The sequence below is a fragment of the Magnolia sinica genome, chromosome 7 (assembly GCF_029962835.1).
Source record: "Magnolia sinica isolate HGM2019 chromosome 7, MsV1, whole genome shotgun sequence".
In the NCBI taxonomy this organism is placed as follows: Eukaryota; Viridiplantae; Streptophyta; class Magnoliopsida; order Magnoliales; family Magnoliaceae; genus Magnolia; species Magnolia sinica.
The window spans coordinates 77,941,325-77,966,456 of NC_080579.1; positions in this window are offsets into that span (position 1 = coordinate 77,941,325).

Here is a 25,132-nt window from a genome sequence, read left to right on the forward strand (position 1 = left end):
TCAATGGAGAATGGCCCCATCATGGAATGATCATGAGGATCAAGGTGGGCCATCGGCCACACCTAGGGTCCAAAGTGAGATCCATGCCATCAATCGGTAGGTCTCACTTGGCCCATCATCAAAACATGAAAAATCTAGTCTAATAAGCACCCACCGTTCGATCTTCTTGGTTCATTGGAAAGCCGATCTCCTTGTGTCTCACTTTGATGGTGGAAGATGAGAAATGAATGGCTAGGATGAAGGTTTTTGGGATGGGGAGGTGGGCCACCAAAAATCACTTTTCTCTCTTGGAATGCATGGATGTGCACTTCTCTTGCTAGCTTGGAATGTGTTGAGAAATGAGAGAGAGAGGGTTGTAAGGAGTGATAGATGTGAGGTGAGTGATAGGTGAGGTGAGTGATGGATGAGGTGATTGATGTACTTGGCATGTATGGGTGTGTAAGAGACAGGGTGAGAGAGAGTTGACTTGGTGGTTGCTTGACTTGTGGAGAAAAAAAGTATGGGTGTGTACTTTGATTGATTGATGAATGGGACATGTTGTAGAGATTCTCTTGGGATTGCAAACGCGTGGCGTTTCTTCGAAATAAACGTCGGCCCACATCTTCCGGCTTGGGTATCGTATCGATGCGCGAGTCACGGCGTTGGAACTGCGACGACGGTGCAGTCGCAATGGTACAGGTCTCGAATTAAGCCGACTCAAATCTACAGGACACGACTTAGGGTCGCGCGCAAACATCGATTATAGGTCGCGGATTACCGGACTTCGACGAGATGGATCGCGGGAGTTGACAGAACAGTACAGGCTAGGATACGGGTCTTACAACTTGTTTGGATAATCAAGGTATTTCTGGAATAAATTAGGTATCAAGATTTCTTATGTGCAATGATTAGAGTTTGGATTAGCTAAGTTTATAGTGTGGCTTATTCGCAACTAGTAAAAATGACGATTCATTCATAATCACTCTAAACCATCGGATTTTAAGTTAGACGAGTAACTAAGTCAATTTGGTTTATTAATTAAGATATAACCCCTAATCGTCTCGACTTTAGGTAGATTTTTATTTAGTTATGGTTGTCTTGGTTACTCAGTGATATGTTAGCTAGATTTTAGGCCTCATATGAATAAATCATGAGGCTAGATTCGATGTTTAAGTGATCGGGTGGATTCGTTGGCTTCACGTGGTTGATTAATCGAATTTGTGTAGTTCTTTACTGGTACCACCCACGTATAGGATATATCGAGTGTTAATGGTCAGTAAGTGATGACATAAGTTAATTATATTGAAAGTTTTTTTAAGGATTTTTAGATATTCAAAATAACGAAAATCTGGGATGTTATATAAGTGTGAGAGAATGTAGAGCTGTGTATGTCACGCCCCAAACTCGGAAACCGGGCTCACAAAATTTCCGATCGCCAAATTCGGTGCCGACAGCCTCCGTAGAACCCCATTCTCGGCTCCCAGCACCCATTCGCCAGGTTCCGATCCTGAGATGCTACGAGGAGGATTTTTAACATCAGTTTGATTCGTAATAAGCATAACCAAAGGCATAACCCACAACAACAACCAAAAACTCCATCACATTTCTACTATGATAAAAAACTTTACAAGTACAATGAGCATAAAGGGAAATACAATGATGATGAACAAAAACTCCAAAATGATCTGCCACGTGCCCAAGCCTCAGTGCTGCTGCGATCCAACGTCACCTGCACGCAATGGTCGTGCATAAGCTTATAGAAAGCTTAGAGGGTGGTGAAAGTGTGTGCTCAAGGTGGTAATGCAGTTATACAGTAATGCGGAACATGCTGATGAAAAGCCAAGAATACCATTAGCCATACCAAGGCCATGCGGTGCAAAACATGAATAATGTCGGCCATACCAAGACCATGTAATGCGAAATGCAACTCAAGTATACAAATCCTCATCTAAGTCCGCATATCGATACAGCTCAAAATCTGAAATATCACCGGGGTCTAGTACACTCCAAGCCAGATTGCCGCCCCATCGCGCATAATAAGGTGAGTGAAAAAGACCTCACTATCCACCTGCCAATATCGGGCTCGGCTCGTCAATTGCGGACCCATTCCTCGAGCTGGTCAGACTCAGCCCAGCATTGCCCCTACTCTTGGGCGGGTAAGGCCGCACCCCCTTCCAACCGACCACGATACAGTGGAAAACGCAACCGTCTGGTAATCGGCACTCGCCGCTCAAGCACCCACTCGGTCTAGACATTGGAGCAACCTCTTGGTACCATAAGGGTTTAGGGACTTTCACCCAGGGCTATCTATAGCACCCCATGTAGAACAATATTTCCGGTATCCAATCTTGCCAACCACGATACGTCAGTGGAGGCTACGGCCCTGATGTCGCTAGGGTGTACAGTAACTATATCACACAATGCGAATGTATGAATCACACTATCCAGTCATACAGCAATCCTGCGCATATCGTGCACTCATGTAGGGCAACACCCCCTATCCGGGAGCCCCTAAACAATCTACCCGAAGGCATATGCTATGATCAGTCATTTCTCATATCAAGCATACGTATGATGCATATGATCATGAATCATGGAACTAAACATTTTATATGGGATGGATGATGTTCATAACAAAGATGGGCCTAGACAGCCTACACATTACACGTACAAGCCTAACAATAGGCCCTAGGGAAAGGCATAATGCGGATATTTAACCAACATTATACTTGCAATGTGGACGTCAAACCAACATTGCTCCCAAGGCACGACTGTCATAAACATCATTACATAAATTATGTTGGGATCACACATTGCAATGGACCTTAGGTACATCCCATTGGGCCTTAAATACATCAAATGGGTCATATCATATGGGCCTTATATTCATCAAGTGGGCCACATCAATGGGCCCTTTGTACATTGCAATGGGCCATAACCCCTTGGGTCTTGAATACATCAAATGGGCCTAATCTCATGGGTCTTATGTGTAACAAATGGGCCACACCAATGGGGCCCCAAATGTACATCAAATGGGCCTCAACCCATAGGCCCCAATACATCTTAATGGGCCTTAAACCATGGGCCCCTAATACATCAAATGGGCCTCACAACATGCCAAGGTGGGGTCCACTTGGACTATGGATCTGGCTCATTCTTTATGCCCATGCCATAAAATAAGTTTTTTTTTTTTTTAAAAAGGATGGACAGATTGGATGCAGCACCTGCCTCATGGTGGGGGTCCACATGAAGGCCAACCATCACATATTTTACATAATATAATATATATTTTATATATATCATATACAATATTATATATATAATATAATATAATATATATATATATATATATATGTATATATATACACACACACACACCCACACACACACATACACACCCACCGTCCCTGGACGGTGGGGATATAACACATATTCACAGTGGGCTCCACCATCCGCCTGTACGGTGGCAATAAAACACATATATCACTGTGGGCTCCACGTGGGGCCCACCATAATGTTGATACACCATCCAACCCATTGATAAGGTCACGTAGACCTAGATGAAGGGTAAAAACAAATTTCACCCTGATCCAAAACTTCTGTGGACCCAAAAAGGATTTCAAGGGGCAGACGTTTAATCCCACTGTTTCCTGCAGTGTGGGCCACCTGAGCTGTGGACGGAGCGGAGATTTGGAGGGGGCCCACTGCTGAGAGTGGCCCACCTCATGAACGGGTTGGATGACAAATAAACATCAAGGTGGGGCCCACGGCTAGAGCCGTGGGTTGCTGACCGCCCGCCCGTCGCACGCAGCAGCAGGCGATGCCTGCGCTACTGACAACGGCAGCAGCTGCTGCTCATGTATTTTGTTTTTGTTTTTTTTTTTTGAAATCTTGGTTTTTCCAAGGTTTTTTGTACATGGGGCCCACATAGGAAGAATCCACCATGCCCACTGATTTCTACAGCCCATAACACATCCATCAAGTCTAATATTGGGCATTTTTTAGTGTAAGAAAAATCTGGGGGACTTTAAATGGTGGAAATCACTGTTTGCTAAGATATGGCCCACCAGATGATCCGATCAACCTCATTTTTTAGCTCAATGCCTAAAATGAGTTGGTATATAGGATAGACGGCATGGATTGAACACTCGCTTCAAGGTGGGGCCTACATAAGTGGGCCACTCATAAGCTTGGAAACAAGCTGATATTTGTGTTTTCCCTTTTTGTCCAGCATCTAGGGACGCTGGACGGTTTAGCCTCACATATGCATTTGAAGTGGGCCCTGCTTAGGTGGGCCACCTCATGGAGTATGGTGTGGATACAACACACCCAAAGTAGGTCCCACTTGTAGATGGTTGGGTAGAATACATGCCTCATGGTGGGGTCCATTCAAGTGGGCCACACAACCACATCATGGTCTCATAAAAGAAAATGAAATAGAGAGGGAGAGAGAGGGATAGAGAGTGGGACATGCGTGATGGAGGGACCTCGGCATTATGGGCCCTCCCTTCAATGATGTACAATATAAATTAAGTGGGTCCCATCACAAGTGGGCCCATTAAATCGAAATCCAACGGTGGAGATCCCTCCTCCGCTAAAATAGACGGTTTAGATGACCCTAAGTATGAAAGGAAAATAAACATCATGATGGGGTCCATGGAGAATGGCCCCATCATGGAATGATCATGATGATCCAAGTGGGCCATCGGCCACATCTTAGGGTCCAAAGTGAGATCCAAACTATTGATTGGTTGGCCTCACTTCGCCCATCTAAAAAAAACATTAAAACTACCCTATCAAAGCATCCACCGCTTGATCTTCTTGCTCCCTTGGCTTCCTTAGCTCCTTGTGCTTCTCTTTGATGGAGGAAGATGAGAAATGGATGGCTAGGATGGGAGATCTAGGGATGGGAAGGTGGGCCTCACACATGCATTTTTTCTCACCATGGGAGGGCTTGGACGTGAGGCTCTTAGTTGCTTAGGAATGACTTTGAAAATGAGAGAGAGAGACTTATAAAGAGAGAGGGATGGGTGATAGATGTGTTGATGTGGTGAGTGATGGGTGTAAGAACCCTTTTTGACTTTTGTGGCAAAAGTTGTAAGAAAAGTATGGGTTTTGTAAGAACTTTTTGACTTTTGGGGCTTACTTGGGAAAGGGTGAAAGGTGATGTGTACTTGACATGATGGGATTGATTGATGTGACAAGTCGTAGAGATTCTCTCGAGTTTTGCAATGCGCGGCGTTTTCCTTGCACTGAACGCTAGCCCACATCTCCCGACCAGGGTATCGCCTCGACGCGCGAGTCGCGGCATTGGAACCGCGGCGACGACGCTGTTGCTAAGGTACAAGTCCTGGGTTGAGTCGACTCGGGTTGACGGCATGAGAATCAGGGTCGCGCGTAAATACCGGTTAAGGGTCGAAGGTTGCCGGAATTCGACCGGGAAGACCGCGGAAGTCTATGGAACGATACGGTCTAGGATACGGGGCTTACAGCTCTCCCCTCCTAATAGAAATTTCATCCTCGAAATTTACACAATCATCGCAATTAAAGCATAACTCATAAGGAAGAAGAAACATATCATCACTATATAAAATCAGAGATAACATACAACATACAACACAATCAATCATCAAAAAGATGGAGATAACGCTCTCGAATCTCAGCCTCGCGCTCCCAAGAAGCCTCCTCAATAGAATGGTGACCCCACCGAACCTTCACCAACGGAATGACCTTAGTCCGGAGGACCTGCTCCTTCCGATCAAGGATACGGACTGGCTGCTCGATGTAAGAAGCGTCCTCACAAACCTCTAACGGCTGGCAATCGATAACAGGAACGATGTTTGACCCACACTTCCTCAACATGGAGACACGAAAAATATTGTGGACGGCGGACAACTGAGATGGCAAGGCAAGCCGATAGGCCACGGCGCCAACGCGCCCAGTGATCTCAAAAGGTCCTATGAATCTCGGGGCAAGCTTGTCCTTCGCTCCAAATCGAACTGCGCCCTTCATGGGTGAGACCTTGAGATACACATGGTCCCCTACATCAAACTCCAAGGGACAATGCTGATAATCAGCAAAACTCTTCTGCTGGCTCTGAGCTGTGCGCATCCTCTGCCTGATGATATCAATAGCCTCTGACGTCTCCTGCACAAGCTCGGGACCTAGGAGACGACGCTCTCCAACCTCGGCCCAACAACTCGGTGATCTGCATGGTCTGTCATATAGTGCCTTAAAAGGAGCCATGCCGATGGTCGCCTGATAGCTGTTATTATATGCGAACTCAGCCAATCGTAGATGCTCATCCCAACTACCCCGAAATCAATCGCACAGGCCCGAAGCATATCCTCAAGGATCTGGTTGACCCTCTCGGTCTGGCCATCGGTCTATGAATGGTACGCGGTGCTGAGCTGCAAATTAGTACCCATCGCTCTCTAGAAGCTCCCCCAAAACTGAGACGTGAACCTCGGGTCTCGGTCAGAAACGATCGAGACTGGAACGCCATGCAGTCTCACAACATCCTCAATGAATAATCTCGCAAGCCGGTGCAAAGGCCAAGTCACACGAATCGCAATAAAGTGTGCCGACTTTGTCAGACGATCCACAACAACCCAGATGGCGTCATGACCGCGCTGAGTCCTCGGCAAGCCCATAATGAAATCTGTCGACACGTGCTCCCACTTCCACATCGGGACACTCAACGGTTGCAATAGACCAGGGGGTCTCTGATGATCGCCCTTGACACACTGGCATGTGTCACACTCGGCCACAAAACTGGCGATTTGGCGCTTCATCCCCGCCTAAAAATACTATCGCCTCATGTCACAGTACATCTTCGTCGAGCCAGGGTGGATAGAAAACCGTGACTGATGTGCCTCGGTCATAAGATCTCTGCGTAGCTCAGGAATATCCGGGACACATAATCGGCCTCTGAAGCGAAGTCCACCATCTGAACTAATCTGCCAATCTGCCTGACTCTCAGATGCTGCCTTTGCTCGGTAATCCTGTAACGACTCGTCTGCCTGCTAAGCCTCGATCACCCTTGCGACAAGAGAGGGTTGAATCGACAGGCTCGATAACTGCACAATAGAAGACTGCAAGCCAAACTCAAAGTTGTACTCTGCTATATCCTCGAGCATCCGCTACTCCTGAATCATCATATGCGCCACCAGGCCTCGTGGCTGACGGCTGAGGGCATCCGCCACCACGTTCGCCTTACCCGGGTGGTACTGGAGATCGAAATTATAGTCCTTCAGGAGCTCCATCCAGCGCCTCTGCCTCATGTTCAACTCAGACTGCGAGAAGAGGTACTTCAAGCTCTTGTGGTCAGAAAAGAGCTCGAACCTAACCCCGTAGAGATAGTGTCTCCACACCTTCAGTGCGAAGACAACTACAGCCAACTGTAAATCATGCGTGGGGTAGTTTAGCTCATGGACCTTGAGCTGACGAGACATGAAGGCCACTGGTCTCCCGTGCTGCATCAGGACAGCACCCAAACCAATATGCGAGGCATCGGTAAATACAATAAAACCATCACTCCCAGAGGGAAGAGTGAGGATAGGAGCGGACGTGAGGCGGTCCTTCAACTCCATAAATGCTCGCTCACAGGCATCACTCTAAATAAACTCTGCGCCCTTCCGGGTCAACCTGGTCAATGGGGCTGCAATATGAGAGAAGCCCTCAACGAAACGCTGGTAATAGCCCGCTAAACCAAGGAAACTGCGGATTTCAGACGCAATCGTGGGCTGACCCCACTGGCGCACTGCCTCAACCTTCGAGGGGTCCACTGCGACACCCTCCCTCGTCACCACGTGACCGAGGAACTTCACCTCCTCCTGTTAAAACTCGCACTTTTACAGCTTCGCATACAGCTGGTGTGCGCGGAGGGTCTGCAACGTAACCTCCAAATGCTGCTCATGCTCCTCACGGGTCCTCGAATAAATCAGAATGTTGTTGATGAAGACTACAATAAACTGATCAAGATACGGACAAAAGACCTCGTTCATCAACTGCATGAACACTACTGGCGCATTGGTCAGTCCGAAGGCCATGACTTGAAACTCGAAATGACCATAATGCGTCCTGAATGCTGTCTTCAGAATGTCCTCCTCTTGGACCCGAATCTGATGATAACCGGAACGTAAGTCAATCTTTGAAAAGAACTGTGCACCCTACAGCTGATCAAACAAATCATCAATCATCGGGAGTGGGTACTTGTTCTTGATCGTGACCTTGTTGAGTTCGTGGTAATCTACGCAGAGCCTCAACGTGCCATCCTTCTTCTTCACGAAGAGTACCGGCGCTCCCCACAGTGAACTGCTCGGACGCATAAAGCCCAACTCGCGCAACTCGTCCAACTGCTTCTGCAGTTCCCGCAACTCCAACGGTGTCATACGATACAGGGCCTTCGAAATAGGCGCAGTACCGGGCACGAGATCAATCTCAAACTCGGTGAGTCGGCGAGGTGGTAATTCCGGAATCTCCTGAAATACATCGGGAAAATCGTAAACCACAGGCAACTGGTCGATGCTCACCGCTATGGGCTCCTCTATGGCACATGACATCAAACAAGACAACGACTCTCCTCTGGGCTCAGCAATGAACTTGAACTGTGGCAAGCCAGGTATACAAAACGTGACTGTCCTCGCGGAGCAATCCAATATGGCGTGGTACTCGGTAAGCTAATCCATACCTAGGATGACGTCGAACTCGGACATCGGTAATGTAAACAGATCGGCAAGCAAAAAGATATCCCCAACCAAAACGGGGCAAGACGAGCAAAATCGGCCCAACACTGCAGTCTTTTCCAAGGGAGTCGATACTGTCAACCCCTCACGAGCAGACTCCAATGGCAAACCAGTCGATCGGTAAAAACTCTCGGCCACAAAAGAATGAGATGCACCAGAATCAAACAACACACGTGCAATGCATGCAGATACTGGAAGTATACCCTCAACGACTCCTCCGGATGACTGCGGGTCCTGCTGAGCTGCATAAAACCTAGCCTGAGCCGGATGGGGAGGTGCCTGTTCCCTCTGAGCATTCTGCTGTTGTTGGGGTCACTGAGGCAGTCGAAACTACTGCCTCTGCTGCTGCGGCCTCGGAGGCTGGTGCTGATGCTGCTGCTGAGGTGGCCTCGGTGGTGGGGGCTGCTGTCGCTGTTGCTGTGGGGGTCTCTGCTGCTGCTGCGGTGATGGAGGCTGCTGTGGACCTCTCTGCTGCTGCTGCTGGGGGCAAGGACACTCCTACATACGGTGTCCTGCCGCACCGCACCTAAAACAAGTGCCGGTGAACTGCCTTGGAGGTGGTGCTGGAGGTGCTGCTGGCGCTCGGAAGGCTGGGCGACCTGTGCTCCTCTGCTGTGGTCGACCCTGCTAGGTATCACTGGAAGGAGCCTGCCTCTTTCGGTCTCTCCTCTGACCGCGATCAGACTGAGAACCGGCCCACTCAACCTCAAAAATCTGGGCCTTCCGTACGACTCCCTCTAAAGTCGGGAGCTCATGCCCAAAAACACGGTCTCGAAGACCGTAACGTAAGCCACACTCAAAACGGCGGGCTCTCCGCTCCTCATCATCCACCAAGTATGGTGTAAATCTGGACAGCGCTACAAAACGAGCGGCATACTGAGCCACTGTCATATCGCCCTGCACCAAGGCCTCAAACTCCAACGCTCGCTGTCGTAGGATGTGATCAGGAAAATACTGTCGGTCAAACCGATCTACAAAATCCTCCCAAGTCCATACAAAATCAGCGCCCGCTGCTGGGGAGACTGATGTCCACTAGTATTCAGCCTCACCATGAAGGAGAAATACGGCTAATTGGACTTGCCGCTCAGTCGTGCATCCCATCGTCTCGAATATCTTCTCCACATCGGTGCGCCATCTCTCAGCTACCGTCGGGTCTGGCTCACCCTGGAAATGCGGGGGATCGAGTCGTCGAAACTCTCGAAGGAGGGCACTCGCGCGCTCCTGCTCTACCTGGGCTGGTGATGCCCCTGAAGTGCGGTCGTCACAGCCTGCAGCATCTGCTGTAACTGGGAAGCACTCACGGATACGGTCGGATCCGCACTGGTCTCTGGTGGAGGAGCTGCATCCATAGGCTGGGTAGTAGGAATCTCTGGTGGTGGAGCAGGGATTGTAGGTGGTAGTGTGGGAGCCGTAGGTGGTGGAGCCGGAGTCTCAGGTAGTAGTGCGGGAGTCGATCGGGTCACTCTCCTGCGTGGCATGTCCTACAGGAAAGAGCGAAGGTGCCTATCAACTTTGAAAACTCTCGAAGGCACACTCGTTAAGGGTCGGTAATAAAAGATCGATAGGCTATCCGAACTTAGGACTTAAATCATTCATAGCAGACACGTAATGTTGTTCTTGGCTATTCCCGAGTTATGCTCTGATACCAACTTCTGTCAAGCCCCAAACTCAGAAACTGGGCTTACAAAATTTTCGATCGCCGAATTCGGTGCCGACAGCCTCCGTAGAACTCCATTCTCGGCTCCCAGCGCCCATTCTCCAGGTTCCGATCCTGGGATGCTACGAGGAGGATTTTTAACATTAGTTTGATTCATAATAAGCATAACCAAAGGCATAACCCACAACAACAATAAAAAACTCCATCACATTTCCACTATGATAAAAAACTTTACAAGTACAATGAGCATAAAGGGAAATACAATGATGATGAACAAAAACTCCAAAATGATCTGCCACGTGCCCAAGCCTCAGCGCTGCTGCGATCCAACGTCACCTGCACGCAACGGTCGTGCATAAGCTTATAGAAAGCTTAGAGGGTGGTGAAAGTGTGTGCTCAAGGTGGTAATGCAGTTATGCAGTATCAGAGTAATGCGAAACATGCTGATGAAAAGCCAAGAATACCATTAGCCGTACCAAGGCCATGCGGTGCAAAACATGAATAATGTCGGCCATACCAAGATCATGAAATGCGAAATGTAACTCAAGCATACAAATCCTCATCTAAGTCCACATATCGATACAGCTCAAAATCTAGAATATCACTGGGGTCTAGTACACTCCAAGTCAGATTGCCGCCCCATCGCGCGTAATAAGGTGAGTGAAAAAGACCTCACTATCCACCTGCCAATATTGGGCTCGGCTCGTCAATAGCGGACCCATTCCTTGAGCTGGTCAGACTCAGCCCAGCATTGCCCCCTACTCTCGGGCGGGTAAGGCCGCACCCCCTTCCAACCGTATACGACACAGTGAAAAGTGCAACCGTCTGGTAACGGCACTTGATGCTCATGCACCCACTCGGTCTAGACATTGGAGCAACCTCTTGGTACCATAAGGGTTTAGGGACTTTCACCCAGGGCTATCTATAGCACCCCATGTAGAACAATATTTCCGGTATCCAATCTTGCCAACCACGATACGTCAGTGGAGGCTACGGCCCTGATGTCGCTAGGGTGTACAGTAACTATATCACACAATGCGAATGTATGAATCACACTATCCAGTCATACAGCAATCCTGCGCGTATCGTGCACTCATGTAGGGCAACACCCCCTATCCGGGAGCCCCTAAACAATCTACCCGAAGGCATATGCTATGATCAGTCATTTCTCATATCAAGCATACGTATGATGCATATGATCATGAATCATGAAACTAAACATTTTATATGGGATGGATGATGTTCATAACAAAGATGGGCCTAGACGGCCTACACATTACACGTACGAGCCTAACAATAGGCCCTAGGGAAAGGCATAATGCGGACATTTAACCAACATTATACTTGCAATGTGGACGTCAAACCAACATTGCTCCCAAGGCACGACTGTCATAAACATCATTACATAAATTATGTTGGGATCACACATTGCAATGAACCTTAGGTACATCCCATTGGGCCTTAAATACATCAAATGGGTCATATCATATGGGCCTTATATTCATCAAGTGGGCCACATCAATGGGCCCTTTGTACATTGCAATGGGCCATAACCCCTTGGGTCTTGAATACATCAAATGGGCCTAATCTCATGGGTCTTATGTGTAACAAATGGGCCACACCAATGGGGCCCCAAATATACATCAAATGGGCCTCAACCTATAGGCCCCAATACATCTTAATGGGCCTTAAACCATGGGCCCCTAATACATCAAATGGGCCTCACAACATGCCAAGGTGGGGTCCACTTGAACTATGGATCTGGCTCATTCTTTATGCCCATGCCATAAAATAAGCTTTTTAAAAAGGATGGACAGATTGGATGCAGCACCTGCCTCATGGTGGGGGTCCACATGAAGGCCAACCATCACATATTTTACATAATATAATATATATTTTATATATATCATATACAATATTATATATATAATATAATATTATATATATATATATATATATATGTACACACACACACACACCCACACACACACGCACATGCACACATACACACCCACCGTCCCTGGACGGTGGGGATATAACACATATTCACAGTGGGCTCCACCATCCGCCTGGACGGTGGCAATAAAACACATATATCACTGTGGGCTCCACGTGGGGCCCACCATAATGTTGATACACCATCCAACCCATTGATAAGGTCACGTAGACCTAGATGAAGGGTAAAAACAAATTTCACCCTGATCCAAAACTTCTGTGGACCCAAAAAGGGTTTCAAGGGCAGACGTTTAATCCCATTGTTCCATACGGTGTGGGCCACCTGAGCTCTAGATCAGGCTGATTTTTGGAGTAGGCCCACTTCAGGAAGTGGCCTACACGATGAACAGAGTGGATATAAAATATACATCATGGTGGGGCCCACGACAGGGGCCATGGGTTCCTGCTTTCTGCCCGCCCGCCCGCCTACAGCGCAGGCGCTGCCTGCGCCTCTGGCAGTAGCAGCGGCTGTTGTTGAAATCTTGGTTTTTCCAAGGTTTTTTGTACATGGGGCCCACATAGGAAGAATCCACCATGCCCACTGATTTCTACAGCCCATAACACATCCATCAAGTCCAATATTGGGCATTTTTCAGTGTAAGGAAAATCTGGGGGACTTTAAATGGTGGAGATCACTGTTTGCTAAGATATGGCCCACCAGATGATCCGATCAACCTCATTTTTTGGCTCAACGCCTAAAATGAGTTGGTATATAGGATAGACGGCATGGATTGAACACCCGCATCAAGGTGGGGCCTACATGAGTGGGCCACTCATAAGCTTGGAAACAAGCTGATATTTGTGTTTTCCCTTTTTGTCCAGCATCTAGGGACGCTGGACGGTTTAGCCTCACATATGCATTTGAAGTGGGCCCTGCTTAGGTGGGCCACCTCATGGAGTATGGTGTGGATACAACACACCCAAAGTAGGTCCCACTTGTAGATGGTTGGGTAGAATACATGCCTCATGGTGGGGTCCATTCAAGTGGGCCACACAACCACATCATGGTCTCATAAAAGAAAATGAAATAGAGAGGGAGAGAGAGGGATAGAGAGTGGGACAAGCGTGATGGAGGGACTCCGGCACTATGGGCCCTCCCTTCAATGATCTGCAACATAAATCAAGTGGGTCCCATCACATGTGGGCCCATTAAATCGAAATTCAACGGTGGAGATCCCTCCTCCGCTAAAATAGACGATCTAGATGACCCTAAGTATGAAAGGAAAATAAACATCATGATGGGGTCCATGGAGAATGGCCCCATCATGGAATGATCATGATAATCCAAGTGGGCCATCGGCCACATCTTAGAGTCCAAAGTGAGATCCAAACCATTGATTAGTTGGCCTCACTTGGCCCATCTAAAAAAAAAAACATTAAAACTACCCTATCAAAGCACCCACCGCTTGATCTTCTTGCTCCCTTGGCTTCTTTAGCTCCTTGTGCTTCTCTTTGATGGAGGAAGATGAGAAATGGATGGCTAGGATGGGAAGGTGGGCCTCACACATGCATTTTTTCTCACCATGGGAGGGCTTGGACGTGAGGCTCTTAGTTGCTTAGGAATGACTTTGAAAATGAGAGAGAGAGAATTGTAAAGAGAGAGGGATGGGTGATAGATATGTTGATGTGGTGAGTGATGGGTGTAAGAACCCTTTTTGACTTTTGTGGCAAAAGTTGTAAGAAAAGTATGGGTTTTGTAAGAATTTTTTGACTTTTGGGGCTTGCTTGGGAAAGGGTGAAAGGTGATGTGTACTTGACATGATGGGATTGATGGGATTGATTGATGTGACAAGTCTTAGAGATTCTCTCGGGTTTTGCAACGCGCAGCGTTTTTCTCGCACTGAACGCTGGCCCACATCTCCCGACCAGGGTATCGCCTCGACGCGCGAGTCGCTGCATTGGAACCGCGGTGACGACGTGGTCGCTAAGGTACAAGTCCTGGGTTGAGTCAAGTGATGACATAAGTTGATTATATTGAAATTTCTTTTAAGGATTTGTAGAAATTCAAAATAACGAAAATCTGGGACGTTATATAAGTGTGAGAGAATGTAGAGTTGTGTATATCTAGACCAATCCACTCATGAAAACAACATGTGTAAGGGGTCATTTGGCAACATGGATTTCATGTGAATAGAAATCCAAATCACAATTATCATGTAAGCCGTATAAATTGGAATCCTTATTTTGTTTAGTTCTATGCAAGGATTACATGTGCATTTCAAATTTGTGTTTAACACCTTTCTTGCATATGCATAATACATATTCTACCGATTTATATACATGACCCATTGTGATGTTTAAGTAAAATCTACCCTGATCACTAGGTGCGTCACTCCATTTTAGCTATAGGATCTAAAAACAGCCCGATTCATGATTCAGGTGGACCATACGATTGAAAACAATATATAGGGCGTTCATCATCCAATTGTTTCCCTTCATATGGCCTACTTGAATCATAGATCCGGCTGATTTTCAAGCCCTACAACTAAAATGGGGTGATGCATCTGCTAATTGGGGTGGATTTCATTTAAACATTATGATGGGGCTCACCAATTTACAAAGTCAAATTTACACTATTTTTCATGTTGAGGTGTGAACTCCTTGGCGTCTATTTTTTTTTTTTTTAAAGACAGAGCTCACTATGATGTTTATATGAAATCCACCTCAAACATTGAGTGTATCACTCCATTTTAACTAGAGGGCCCAAAAATCAACCCGTTCTGCGATATAGGTGAGCCCATCGTGACGTTTATTTGCCATCAAAACCATTCATAAGGCCATTCCCGCTGTGATGAGCTTAAAACAAAGATATTATCTTAATTCAAAACTTATGTGGCCCATAAATGTTTCAATGGTGAGTGTTCAATCCCTGCTTTTTTCAATTACATGGCCCACTTAGTGTTGAATATGCCTTATTTTTTAGCTGCTGACAAAATAGATGGACAGAGTAGATTTCTCATGAATATCATGGTGGGCTCTACTTAACTTATAAGTTCACAACTTCATGTTAATGGCCGGAATGAAATACAAGTAGTCGCTGAGAAAGGAAAAAAAAAACCAAATGTTCAAAGTCCACTTATTTGATAAACATGTATAAAAAAATTACAACTACTCCATTCCTCTTAGTATGCATCTTTGGAATGTACTAGATAGAATATATAAAACATATTGGGCCCCACATACAATCTAAAAGGCTTCTAATGTTGGGCATCCTCATCCCAACTGTTCCATTTGGTGTGGCTCACCTAAGTTTTGGATTAGCCTTATTTTTTAAAGCCAAAGAGAAAGGCAGGGGACCCATATGATGGACAGATTGGATGTCATTAGAAGATCTCAGTGGGCAAACAAGTCGATTTGTACCTTAAGGTTAAAGTAGAATATTCGAATTGGATCCTACCTAATTCCGAGACTAGTAAAAAAGTCCAACATTCTAGATTTGATATGGATGTGTGGCTGACTTGATTTTTGGTATATGGTAGGAATGGCTCAAATTTCCAACACGTGTATTGTACGCACATAGATTTGACACGTATTTCCCTGTTTAGTGGAAAAAAAAAAGGATTGTGAAGCAATTAATGCATGTTCCTGCCCAAAAATGTATTTGCCTACTACATGGATAGTTTTCCAAAATTAGAATAACACAAAATTACATTCCTAAGCAACATCAAACAGGCCATAATCGGTACTCTCTAACCACATGCAACGACACATGCCGACCTCACACACACACACACGTTTGAGATACGAGCAGTCCTTTGGTGGGTCACACACACACAGATATATATATATATATATATATATATATATATATATATATATATATATATATATATATATATATATATATATATATATCCCGATGCTCAGTAGCGCACCAGTTGGCAGGGTACTCTTCCAAACTTTTTTGAGAACTTATCATACTTGATGTCACTCCAAAATCTGAATGGTCCACGTGAAGCAGCACCTCATGAAACCCCCCGAGCCCAATTTTTACTTTGATCCAAAACTTCTGGTGGGCCATGAAAAATGAAAATAGTTTCCTCTCTTGATTTGCATTTCTCTTTTCTATGGCCCACCAGACGTTTAAATCAGGGTGAAAATTTGTCCTTTAGTATTTCATGGGATTCCGCATCACATGAACTGTTTGGATTAGACGCCCATGACACGTGCAAAGGTGCGCACGTGAGCATGCCTCTCTCTCTCTCTCTCTCTCTCTCTCTCTCTCTCTCTCTCTCTCTCTCTATATATATATATATATATATATATATATATATATATATATTCACTCCTAAAGAAAGCAAATGTGTAAAAAAAGAAATGGATGGCTATGAGCAATTAACTTACTCACATATCTAATTTATGCATTGTCACTCCATGAGTGAAATGGAATTAATTTTTTGAATATAGAATGTCCAAATATTATGGTCCATTCATGGGAAGCCTGTTTGGAACGTGTGGCTGTGGAAGGAAGTAGGGTTAGCATCTGAGCATAAAAAACCTCATATGCCAAATTAATATAGTTAAAATTTGCAATTTTTTCACACGCGTACCTATCAATTATACAAGTGTGTAGGGACATGGAGTTGTGCATGGCTAAACCAATCCACTTGTGTAAGCACCGTGTGTAAGGGTCATTCGGGAGGATGGATTCCATATCATAATTACCATGAAAGCCATATGAATCAGAATCCTTGTTGTGTTTAGCACTTTGCTAGATTCCATGTGAATCCAAAATTTATATTTGGAACTTTTTTGCATATGCATCATGCAGATTCTTTCTATTTACATGTATAGCCTATAGTAATGTTTAATTAAAATCCACCAAGATCGCCAGGTGCATTACTCTATTTCAGCTGTAGGACAAAAGTCAGCCCGCTCAATGATTTAGTTAGACTATACTATTGAAAACAATATACAAGGCATTTCTCTCCCTATTGTTTTCCTTTGTAAGGTACACTCTCTCCCGGTTGTTTTCTTTTATAAGGCCCACTTGAATCACAGACTAGGCTGATTTTCAAGCATTACGGCTAAAATAGGGTGACACACCTGCTCATCAGGCTGGATTTCACTTACCCTATTTTCCTGCAAAGGCCTTTGCTCGAGCTCATTTGTGTTAAAAAAAATCTAAAATGTTTATGTAAAATCCACCATGATCATTAGGTGTATCATCCCATTTTAACTATAGAGCCCAAACATCAGAGCGCATTGTGATTCGGGTGGGTCGTGTGAAGAGAAATAGTAATGCTTATCTTCCAAACTAATGGTGATTAGTCATTAAAAACCTTTTTAGGCCACAATAATTTTGAATCGAGTTGATTTTTGTATTTTATCTTCATCCAAGTATGTGACCTTATGAACAGTTGTGTGGTCCACCTGAGATTTGTGTCTACTTCAAATTTTCGACCATGTGCTAAAATAAGCTAGAAAAATGGATAGACAGTCTAGATATACAATGCATGCATCGTCGTGGCCCATATGGTTAGGGGCCCACTCACATGGCTCCACGGTAGCTAGGTGGTGTTTGAAATTTCTCCAGGTAGGCTCACCTCACCTTACATGTTATGGCCTTTACTGCTACCTTTATGCACATATTCTATATCCATGCCATCCTTCTGTTTTACCATATCGTTTTAGATCATGACCCTACCATTAAAAACTTATTAAGGCCCATTGTAATGTTTTCGCGATATTTCTTTACAATCTAACCCGTTGATGAGGTTACATAAACTTAGATTAAGGGAAAAACAAATATCAACTTAATCCAAAACTTTTATAGTCCATTAATAGTCAATTACCATTGTTTCCTATTGTCACGCCCCAAACTCTGAAACCGGGCTCACAAAATTTCCGATCGGCGAATCCGGCGCCAACAGCCTCCGTAGTAGCCCATTCTCAGCTCCCGGCATTTATACACTAGGTTCCGATCATGGGATCTTACAAGGAGGATTTCTAATATCAATTTGATTCGTAATGAGCATAACCACAAGCATAACCCACGAACAATAACCATAAGAACACCATCACAAAATCCACTGTGATAAAAATTTTTAAGTACAATGCGTATGAAAGGGAAATACAATATAATGGAAGTAACACAAATTCTAGAAGCTTGGCTATACGCTCCTGCTGCTACTATGCTACGGCTGCGTCCTGGCGTCACCTGCACACATCAATCGTGTATAAGCTTATATAAAGCTTAGAGGGTGGTGTAAGTATGTGCGCAATATAAACGTACTCAGAATGCAATGTCAGAGAAATGCGGAATCGTGCTGATGGGTATATGAATGCAATTAGCCGCACCAAGGCTACTTGCACGATGCACGATGCACGATGCAAGTCAAGCATGCCAATCCACATCCACATATCAATGCAACTCCTCACTAGAGCATCAAATCAGTACAGTTCTTAGTCTGGATAATCACCGGGGTCTAATACACTCTACGCCATCTTGCGCCCCTATCCAGATGCACAACTGGGAGAGTGGAAGAGACCTCACTATCCGCCTGCCAATATCGAGCCCGGCTCATCGATAGTGGACCGATTCCTCAAGCTGGTCAAATTCAACCTAGAAATTGCCTCCTCACTCAGGCGGGTAAGGTCACACCCCTTTCCAACCAACCACGATACAGTGGAAAACGTGGCCTACTGGTATACGGCCCTCGCGCGCTCGTGTATCCACTCGCTTTCGATGTTGGAGTTATCCTTTGGTACCATCGAGTTTAAGAATTTTCACCCAGAGACATCTATGGCGCCCCGATGCTAGAAACAGTATTTTCGGTATCCAATCCGACCATCCACGATGTGTCTATGGAGGCTGTGGCCCTAATGTCGCTAGGGCATACAATAATCACAATCACACGATGCAAGTGCATGAATCACCCTACCCAAACATGCAACAATCATGCGCGTACCGAGCGCTCATGTAGGGCAACTCTGCCTATTAGGGAGGCCATAAACAATCCGCCCGTAGGCATATGCTATGATCAGTCACTCCTCATATCAGGCATACATATGATGCGTATGATCATGAATCATGGATATATATTAAACGTGTTATATGGTGATGGGCTCTGTTCATAACGAAGATGGGCCTAGACGGCCTACACACTATAAGTATGGGCCTTACAATGGGCCTTAGGGAGAGTGACAATGCGGACATTTAACCAACATTATCCTTACAATGTAGACGTCAAACCATCATTGTTCCCAAGGCACGACCCGTTATAAACATCATTATATATACACCACGCAGGAATCGCACATTGCAATGAACCTAATTGCATCCCATTAGCCTTAAGTACATCAATTGGGCCATATCATATGGGCCTTATATTAATCAAGTGAACCATATCAATGGGCCACACTAATGGGCCTTACATACATTGCAATGGGCCATAACTGATGGGCCTTGCATACATCACAATGGCCTCACAACATGGGCCAAATATAAGGATTTTCACCATTAAAATTTCTAAAGTTTTAATGGTGGACGTTAAAACCCACTATTTTCTATAATGTGGTCCACCTGATCCTAGATCTGCCTTATTTTTAGTCTCAAGCCTTAAAATGATCTTTTAAAAATGGTTGGACGGCTTGGATGCAACCCATGCATTATGGTGTGTCCCATAGGGATGGGTGGCATAAATAAATCACATACTTCATGGTGGAGGTCCCCATTGATGAGAGGTGTGGGTACAATACATACATCAGTGGGTCCCATGTGGGACCCACCACAATGTTTATTTTCCACCCAACCTGTGGAAAAGGTCACACAGACCTAGGCCTACCGTAATGTTTGTTTTCCACCCAACCTGTTGATAAGGTCACGTGGACCTGGGGCCCACCATAATATTTGTTTTCCATCCAACCTGTTGATAGGGTCACGTGGACTTGTGGCCCACCATAATCTTTGTTTTCCATCCAACCAGTTGATAAGGTCACGTGGACCTGTATGAAGAGGAAAACAAATATCATTTTGATTCAAAACTTCCCTAACCCAAGAGGGTTTCAATGGCAGACGTCAATCCACACTGTTCCCTATCACGTGGGCCACCTGAGGAACGTACACGGTGATTTTTTTGGAGGGGCCATAGCTAAAAGGGAGGCCCACCAAATGCACGGTGAGGATGTTCAACTCACATCATGGTGGGGCCGGAGGTGGGGCCCATTGACCCGTGTAAAGCAGCGGACGCTGCTTGCTGCAGCGTCCAGAGATGCTGATGGCAGCAACATCTGTTGTATAATATTTTTTATCAGTTTTCTCATGGTTTTTGATAGGTGGGGCCCGCATCAGAAGAATCCACTCCAGCCATTGGATCTTATGGCTCAAGACCGACCAAATGAGTCCAATATGCAGCATGTTTTGGTGAGTAAAAAGATCAAGGTGGGTTTCAACGGTAAACACCACTATTTCCTATGGTATGGCCCGCCAAAAAATGGGATCAGCTTCATTTTTCGGCTCAACACCTAAAATGGGCTGAGAAATAGAATGGACGGCGTGGATATAGTACATCACGGTGAAGCCTGTATGAATGGTTCACCCCAAAAGTTTAATATAAATATTATATTATATTTTTTATTAGCTTGATAGTACTAACCCATGTCAGTACACGCACTCCACGTTAGCTACACCCCAATCTCATCACGTCCAGCGTCCAGAGACGCTAGACGACATGGATATAACACAAGCATTATGGTGGGTCCCACATGGTCGTGGCCCACCTGTTTGGATCACTGATATTTGTGTTTTTCCTTCCATCCAGGCCCGCTAACAGGCTGGACGGTGTAAATCAACACATCCCTCAGGTGGGTCCCACGATGATGGATGGCATGGATGAGTTACATACTTCATGGTGGGATCTATCCGGGTGGGCCACACCATCATATTATCACAAAGAAAATAAGGAAAGAGGGAGAAAGAAAGATGAGAGAGACGTGATGGAGGGGCCCCGCCACTATGGGCCCCACATGATACAACTCATACATCAAAATGGGTCCCACCAATAAGTGGGTCCTAAAAGAAGAATTTACGACGGATCACCCACCTCTACGCCTTCTCCTTGGTCCCTTAGCCTCCTTTACTCCTATGCTTAACCTTTGACGGTTGATGATGGAATTTTGATGGTGGGGATGAGAGATGAGGGGGTGGGCCACACTTGTTGTTTGGGAGAGAGGGAGCTTGGACGTGGGATGTTGCTTGGGAGATTTTTGAGAAATGAGGGAGAGAGAGAAGTGATGGGATGATAAGAATGGGTGATGGGTTGAGTGATGGGTTGTAAGAAAGGGATGGGTGGAGTGATGAGTTGTAAGAAAGGAATGGGTGGAGAGAGAGAGAGAGAGTTAACTTTGAGAATCAGAGAGATGGGTTGCTTGTACTTGGCTATGGCTTGTACTTGACTTGTACTTGACATGAGTGATTGATTGATTGATGGGACATATTGTAGAGATTTCCTCGAAATTCGTAACACACGGCGTTTTCTTCGAATTGAACATGGGCCCACATCTTGACCTGGGTATCGGTTCGGTGCGCAAGTCAAGGCGTTAGAACCGCGGCGACGGCGCAGTCGCTAAGGTACAAGTTTCGAATCGAGCTGACATTGGTATGTGGGACCCGGCTTAGGATCGCGTGCAAATATCCGATATGGGTTGAGGATTACCGGAATTCGACCGGAAAGACTGTGGAAGCCTACGAAATGGTACGAACTAGGATACGGGTCTTACACCTGTGGTATGGTCCACCTAAAAATTAAATTTACTTTATTTTTGGGATCAAATTTTAAAATTATCTGGCAAAACAGACAAACAACGTGGTTATAGAATATATGCATAAAGGTGGGCCCCACAGTATGGGTCGTACCTAATCCGCTCCCCTTTAGACCTTAGTAGGTATGATATGGTGGGGGCACTATATCATAGGAAACAGTGGTGCTTAAATGCATTGCCATTAAAAACTTCTTAGGGCGCACCTTAATATTTCCAATGTGTTTATTTTCCATTTATGTATTGATAAGCTCACATAAGCTTGGACGAAGGGAATAAACAAATATCAGCTTGATACAAAACTTATGTGGCGTAGTAATGATCAATCACTACTTATTTCTATGGTACGGTCCACCTGATAATTGGATCTGCTTCATTTTTAGGATAATACACTAAAATGATGTGAAAAAACAGATGGATGGTGTGGATAGAGAATACATACATTAAGGTGAGCTCTACAGTAATGGTTGCACCGTCTGAGGTTGTCCATACGCGTGCACTCTCAGAAATTTAGGACGTGGTGGTCGTTGTTCACGTTGGCCTAAATTTCCAACACGTGTGTTGTACACACATAGATTTAACACGTGTTTCCCTGTTCCCCAATGTGGTCTGCCTGTTTAGTGTAAAAAATGCTTTTGGAAAAAAAAGGAACAATTTTTGTTAATTACTTCTTAAGCAACTAATGCATATTCCTACCAAAAAATGTGTTTACCTACTGCATAGATAGCATTCGAAAATTAGAATATCACAAAACTACATTCTTAAGCAACACCAAACAGGCCTTAAATGGTCCTCACCAATCACATGCCGACTCACACACGTGTGTTGGTGATACGAGCTGTCCATTTGGTGGGCCACACTATACATATATATAAGCCCAAAATTGAAAATTTCACTCTAGAGCAAGCAAATGTGTAAAAAATAAATGGATGGTTGTGAACAATTAACTTACCCACATGTCTAATTTTACACACACACACACACACAGATATATATAGATATATATATATATATATATATATATATATATATATATATATATATATATATATATATATATATATATAGAATGCCCAAACATTTTGGTCCACTTGTGGAAAGCTGGCATAGAAAACCTCATTTGTGAAATTAATATAGTCAAATTTATTATGCGCGCAATTTCTTAAAGGTGTAAAGGGTCATCTGGCAGCATGAATTTTATGTGAATTGAAATCTTAATCACAATTACCATGGTAGCCATATGAATTGGAATTCACATTGTGTTTATAATTTGTAGATGGATTCCATATGATCAATCCAAAGTTTGTCGGTTGGCATCATGATACTGTTAGAAAATTAAGTATTTCTTGTACACAATGGAGGATAGAAGAAAAAGACTCGACTTGAATAGTCAATTTCTCAAGACAGATTTGCTACCCTTTTTCTAGAAGTTCCAACAAGTGCAAACGAAAGAAATCTGCAAATTGTCTTCAGGATACAATGAACTCTCAATCCGAATTTCAATACAAAATTTTGCACATTTAAGTGTTGAACAGATCTCTAGTTTTGACACCGATATGCATTTAAGACGTTCAGAAAAAACTTAATAAGAGGTCAGATCGAGAGTAATTGCACAGAAAATTATATAATCTTAAGAATTAAGAGTGTTAACTTCTGGATTATAGTATCCAGGATTTATATCAATTGAAAGGTTATGGATTTCTTCATGAAGAGATGCTAATGTGCCTCTTCAAGAAATTTATACCCATTTACAGCAAACAATAGCCTTTCATGAAAAGACATGACTCTTTGTCCTGTGGCGGTTATTTCTATACGCATTCAAACAGAAACATTTATCCAATAGTAAAAACTGTATCTACATAAGCGACACGTGGCATAGGTACCACATGTACAATCATGTCACAATTACTCTCAATCAACAAAATGTAATAAAACAACAGAGTAGACCTGACGCAGGGATGAACGTGATGAGGATAACTACTCCGAATCCACGGCGCTTCCCTGGACTCCTCACAGAGACTTCTCGAATCCACGAGGAAAGAAAGCAGAAAATAGAAATAAATTCTAATAAATTCAAAAGTGATTAATTGATTAATAAAAATGAGTTCACAACCCTTTAAATAGGGGTACCAAGCAATGGGAAAGAAATCAGAATCAAACTACAACTCAAACTTTTAGAATCCGTGACTTACTATAAATAGTAAACTTACTATTTATAGACGGTCGTGATGTCTACTAGTGCGCAAGGTTTTCGGCCAAAAATAGTAAGTGTCCTATTTGGCTTCACCAAACCGTTCTCTTAATTATTCTAAGCTCTTTTCATGTTGGGCGCAATTCCTAAAGCCCGACGGATGAAGAGTTATAATCAAACTAAAACTTACTATTTATAGTAAAAACGAAATTAAAACAGGGAAATGACCGTCGATCCAGGGGTTTTTCGCAATTTCAGGCTATGTAACCCGGTGTAGCGGGGTTGGTTGGCTTCAGTAGCTCGTTCTACCCCAAAACCATATATTTTATGTCAGATAACTCATTCCGGATTGCAAGATACGCCCGATTTAAGGTTCGATGGTCTGGATCACTTCTGTCGTCGACCGGGCCTTTTCTGATCCATCTTGGCCATGTAACTGTCCGCGACCCGCTCTACATCAGTCTCCTCTACTGCAAAAGAACTCGTCCTTAAGTTCTCGTCATGCTCTGGTTCATGATACTCGGTCAAGTCCGCAACATTGAAAGTCTGTGAGATTGCCATGTCATCTGGAAGATCAACAATATAAGCGTTGTCATTGATCTTTTGGATAATTGGGACGGGTCCAATCTTCTTATTTTTTAACTTGTTGTATGTCCCTGTCGAAAATCTCTCTTTGCGCAGATGGAGCATAACCCAGTCACCCACCTCGAACACTTTTTGTCGCCAATGCTTGTTCGTTTGTTCCTTGTACTTCTCGTTCGAGACATGTAGCTTGGTCTGCACTTCTACATGGATGCCCATAAT